Raw genomic sequence first — 5,504 nt, 5'->3', positions numbered from 1 at the left:
GCCGCTTGCCCCGCCCGCCCCGCCCGGGGGAGGTGAGCCGGGGCAGGGAGTTAGGAGGGAGCGGAGGCTGCGACTTGCAGCCGCCGGCCTGCCACTGGCCACTCGCTTTGGCTCCAATTCAGGTCCCGACTCGCGCCCCTTCCCCACCAGTGCCTCTTTGCGCAGCTGATTCCTTCTGCTGTCTGCACGCCTGGGGATCTTTCCAGAGCATTATGCCTAGTCCAGGCCCAGGAAACTGCTTCTTTTTCTAAACTGTTTATGGGAACTGGCTTGATATCTAAGAAACTTTCAGAAGCTGCCCTTTTCTTTCTCCAGTCGAAGTGCGCTGTTTTGGTAGCTTTTAGGAGATATTCATGTCGAGGTCCTGATGGAGAGCATAATTTAAGCGTTTAGGGCAGGGAGGACATTGGCTGTTGCTTCGTGAATTACCCTCACAGAGAGCCTCTTTGGAAGATATGGAAGTTGAGGCATCCGTGAGCTTAATTACTGCTTTACCCAGGATCTGCTGAGGCCAGAGATGGGTGGCACCAATTCCTGAACAAGTATCTAGTAGGCAGTTTTCACTGACCCACCTAAGGGGAGAGGGCTCCAAAAAATCAACCTTAAGATGATAATAGTTTGTCTGTTACACTTTTAATTCATCAGCCTAATCTCAATTCAGGGCTGACCGGCCAGTTTCTCAGAGACACAAGTGGTGACCCTGATCCTTCAGAAACAGGCTGGTGTCTCAGCTTTGGGAGGGCGATTTTCAAGGCGTGGAGCACTTGGGCAACATTTGACACCCGTCAAGTGTAACATCTCTGCTTTGGATGGAAAGCTCATCACAGGCAGCAGTCTTAACTTGTGAAGTCTGATCTGTTGGTTTTTTCTGTCTAGAAAGTGGAAGTATCCAGGAGCACCTCTTCTGTGCAGCCTCTGTGCACAGCAGTAACAAAACGGAGTATAACATACGTCAAGGCGTCTAAAACGGAGCCGGGCGGCCACTGTGGGAGTGGGGCTACGCCCACGCGCCACGTCTCCACCCAGATGGAAGGTAACTTCTGAACTGTGTTTCGCTGTCGCCATCTTGACAAGAAATGTGCTTACTCCCATAGAGAAGCACTTTTTGCCTTAGAGACGGACTTAGCAACATGTCACATACGGCCAAAAAGTAACAGTTGTTCACAGCAGCAGCCACAACTTTTACAGAACAACCTGTGTAATTTATCTCCCTTTGCTTTTATAAACCCTTGCGCCTTTGTCTTCTGTGGAGCACATTTTGGGTTTTTGCCTGAATCTCTGTCTCCCGAATTGCAATTCTAAGTGCACAAATAAATACCTGATGTTCAAATTGAGTGATTTTTCCTCAGTCAGCATTTCTTGGCATAGTTGGCAGGATCCAGAGCAGCTGACCCCTGACCCCTGACCCCTGGCACCTCCCTGGACACGAGGAAACTCTTGTTCCTCAGTGTTTCTGCCAGCAAGCCTCAGAGTTCTGGCAGTAAGTTCTCTTGGACCCAAAGCTCGTGCTTTCCGCCCGTGTTCGGACCAGATTTTATTTGGGAGGACTAAGCGGCTCTGTCCTCACTCCCTTGGTGGGGAGGACTCCATCGTCATCTTAGCTGTGTGGGGGTTTCAGGGTTAAGGATTTCTTTTCTAGCCACACTCCTTTGAGAGGAGGATTCTGTCCTCGTCTTAACTAGGCAGAGGGTTTGGGTTTAAGACCTTTCTTGGTGAGTGTGATGGTAGCTGTAGTAGTTTTTCATTTTATTCGAGTGGCCGCATTCTCTTACAATTTGAAATTCAGGCGTTCTTGAGAACCAGTGCAGGGCTCTCAGTTCCTCCTGTTATCCATATGAGGGTACTCCGACTCCAAAGATGAGACATCACTCCTCCTGACCCTTTATGGGTTGCTCCTAGGTGACTAGAAACCTAGCGGAAGTGCCGGGACTCTGTCCGTGCCATGCAGCAGTCTCGCAGGCTCTCCCAGCAGAAGAACATACCCCGCGCCTGGGTCGGAAGGAGCTTCATAAGCTGGTCCTGAAGGGACACATACAGGATTAGTCATCCTAGTATCTTGAGCACCCTGACACAACTCAGTACTCAGGAATCTCCGAGACACGTAAAAGAGAGAGACCAACGGCCCATTGGTGGCACTCTGGGAAGTGTCCTCACACACAGCACATACCCGACCCAGAACATAGGCCCTCCTGCCTTGGTCATCTGAGAACAGCCCTCTGTAAATTATTGGAAACAGTTGCTCTGGAACAACTGTAGCTCTTCAGCCTGCTTCGAGAACCCCAGCTGGTTTTTTGTTTAAAGAATACGGTCTCTCTTCTTGTAAATTTTTACTTCGATGGACCCGTATTACCCAAGGATAATTTAAAACTTGCTTGGCCCCAGTGAGGCTCATTTGAAAGACACAAATTAGTTTATTTGCGTGTGTGGTCAGAAAATAAGGGCTTTAAAATGAAGCAAATGGAAATGGGTGAACTTTCGAAATAATTTGGAACTGTGATGGCCATTCTGGGGAAGCTTTGTTTCAGATATGTCCACCTTAAAGGTCCCTTTAAAAGAGAGGATTCCAGGGGCCAGCCCTGTGGTGTGGCGGTTAAGTTTACGTGCTCCACTTCAGTGCCTAGGGGTTCACTGGTTCAGATCCCAGGTGTGGACCTACACACCGCTCATCAAGCCATGTTGTGGTGGCATCCCACATACAAAATAGAGGAAGATTGACACAGATGTTAGCTCAGGGACAATCTTCCTCAAGCAGAAAAGAAAAAGAGGAAGATTGGCACAGATGTTAGCTCAGGGACAATCTTCCTCACCAAAAAAAAGGATTCCAAACCTCTCAGAGACAATAGAATGCATTCTTCAGTTAGTATGCAGTAGCTTCTAAAAGATAAAATGCCTTCAAAAACAGCTCTAAAAAGGATCCTTACTGCATGCAAAAAAAGAATCTCTAGTAAAAACCTTTGACTGTGTGACTAACCTTAACTTAGTCTATCTGCCAGAAACACAATTTGGATCCAAATTCTTCTGAGTTTTGTACCCGAGACATGACTAAAATTTTTAAGTATCTCTGTTTGTGCCTGTCTGGTCATGCTCCTGGGTGGAGGGGGCACTCCTACAATACGCTCTGATGTGGAGCCTACAAACGGGTGACAGTCTCCATTTGATCATGCTGCCTGAAGGGGGCCCAGGGCTGCTCCAGCAACCAGGGCTCTCAGGTGTCTCTTACTGGAGGGTACTCTGGCCAGCCATTTCCCAGGCCAGCCTGACAAGACTTTCAAGTACCTAGAAGAACTGGCTTCAGGGTGACTAGAAGCCGTTGGTGAGGTTAGGCTTGGAATTAGGCAGACATTTGTACCCTGAGAGCCCACGCTGGTGATCTGTTGTCTCACAAGCCTTGACCTGTTCAAGTTCCCTGGCTACACTGATTGGCTTGGAATGGGCATGCGCAGTACCCACCCCTCCACCAGGCCTAGGGCAGGTGGGGCCATGCAGGCCTGTGGGACCATGGCCAGACCCAACCCTCCTGAAAGGAGAGGCCCCTGCAGTACAGTCTGAAACTGAGGCTGCACGTTGGTGACAGTCTGCCTCTGTTTGGTCATGCAGCCTGATGGGCACTTGGCACTTCTCCAGTCTTTTATTGGAAGATGCCCTTTCCAGGCCCTCTCCAGCCTGCCTTGGCAAGGCTTTTGAGTTCCTGCCAGATCTGTCTTTGGAGGAATAGGCATCATTCGGTAGATTTAAGTTTGGAATTAGGCAGACGTTTTGTTCCCCCAAGTGCCCGATCAGGTGAGCAGGCATCTCCTGATTTGTGACCTGTTCCAGATTCCTGGCCACCCTGAAACGTGCTGCATGCACATGCAGAACAGACACCCTCCCATCAAGCCTTGGGCATCAGGGCCATCTAGACCTGTGGGGATGTGGCCAGACTGAACCACCTGGATATCATCATGGGTAGAGGGAGCCCATCCACAGTCTGATATTGTGACTGCAAAGATGATGTGAGTCCCCACTTGGTCATGCTGTTCATGGGGACCAGGGCTTCTCCAGGAACCAAGGCTCCCAGGTGTCTCTTATTAGAGCAACGCTGGCCTGCAATGCCCTGCACTGCCCTGGCAAGCTTTCAAGTTCCCCCCAGAGAGGTCCTCAGTGGGAGTAGGTGCCTTTCAGTAGGTTAGAGCTTGGAATTAGGCAGGTGCCTTGAGTCCCCAAGAGCAAGTTCCAGTGATCCAGCATCTCATGACCCTTGAAGTGTTCCAGATCCTTGCCCTTCCTGAACCACGTGTCACGTGCATGTGCAGTACACACTCCTGCAGCAGGCCTTGGGCACCTGGGACCCTAGAGGTCTGTGGAGTCATCAGCTGTCCAAACCAATTGGATATTCTCCTGGGTGAAGTAGGTCTCCCCACAATACACTCTGAGCCCATGGGTGCAAAGATGGCAACAGTCAGTCCCCATGTGGATGTGGGGCTGATGGGGTCTCAGAGCTCTCTAGGAACCAGGACACCCAGCTCTCACCAACCAAGGCTTCAGAGTCCCCCATCTCTAGCTTTAGGGTGAATTGGAGTTTCTGTGCAGGTGCAGGTTTGGACTTTGGCAGACACCTGGTTTCCCCCAAGAAGCCACGAGAATGACTTGGCCTCTCCTGAACTGGGTCCTGGCCTGGACCTTATTTATGCATGCTCTAGAGAGCTGCTCAGCTCTCACATGTACAGTTCGTTCCCCCATCCCTGGCCTCCAGCGGTCTCAGCCTCTCCAGCAACCAGGGCTCCCAGGTGTCTTCTATTGAATGATATCCCTCCAGGTCCTCCCTACCCTCCTTGGCATGACTTTTGAGCTCCCTCAGCTCTGCCTTCAGGGGGAGTAGGTGCTATTATGTAGGATAGGGCTTGGAATTAGATGCTTTGGATCCCCCTAGAAACTGTGCCAGTATTGGCCGCACATGATCCTTGAACTCTTCCAGGTCTCTAGCTACCATGAACCACATGGCATGCACATGAGCAGGATGCATCCCTTCAGCAGGCCTTGGGGTCATGGCCTGTCCAAACCACCTGGATATTGTCCTGGGTGGAGGGGGCCCCCATGCAATGTGATCTGATACTAGGGCTGCAAAGGTTGTGACAGTCCTCATTTGGTCATGCTGCTGATGGGGTTCAGGCCTCTCCACGAACCAGGACTCTCAGGTGTCTCTCATTCAATGACAGGCAGGTCTCACTAATCAAGGCTTCCGTGTTCCCAAGATATCTACCATCCAGGTGAATAAGAACCTCTGTGCATCTGCTGGCTTGGACATTAGCAGATGCCTGTTTTCCCCCAAGAGCCCCTGAGAATGACCTGGCCTCTCCTACGCCAGGTCCTGGGCAGGGTCTCACTCCCAATGGCTCCGGAGAGCTGTGCTGGACATGCTACATGATTGCCTTCCTGCCAGAGGCCTCTAGCAGCTGCATCCTCCCCTGAAAAATAGGATTCCCAGGTGTTTCTTGTTAGGAGACTCCTCAGCCAGTCCCTCCCCA

Source organism: Equus caballus, chromosome 18 (genome assembly GCF_041296265.1).
Source record: "Equus caballus isolate H_3958 breed thoroughbred chromosome 18, TB-T2T, whole genome shotgun sequence".
Taxonomy (NCBI): domain Eukaryota; kingdom Metazoa; phylum Chordata; class Mammalia; order Perissodactyla; family Equidae; genus Equus; species Equus caballus.
This window is presented reverse-complemented; position numbering follows the sequence as displayed.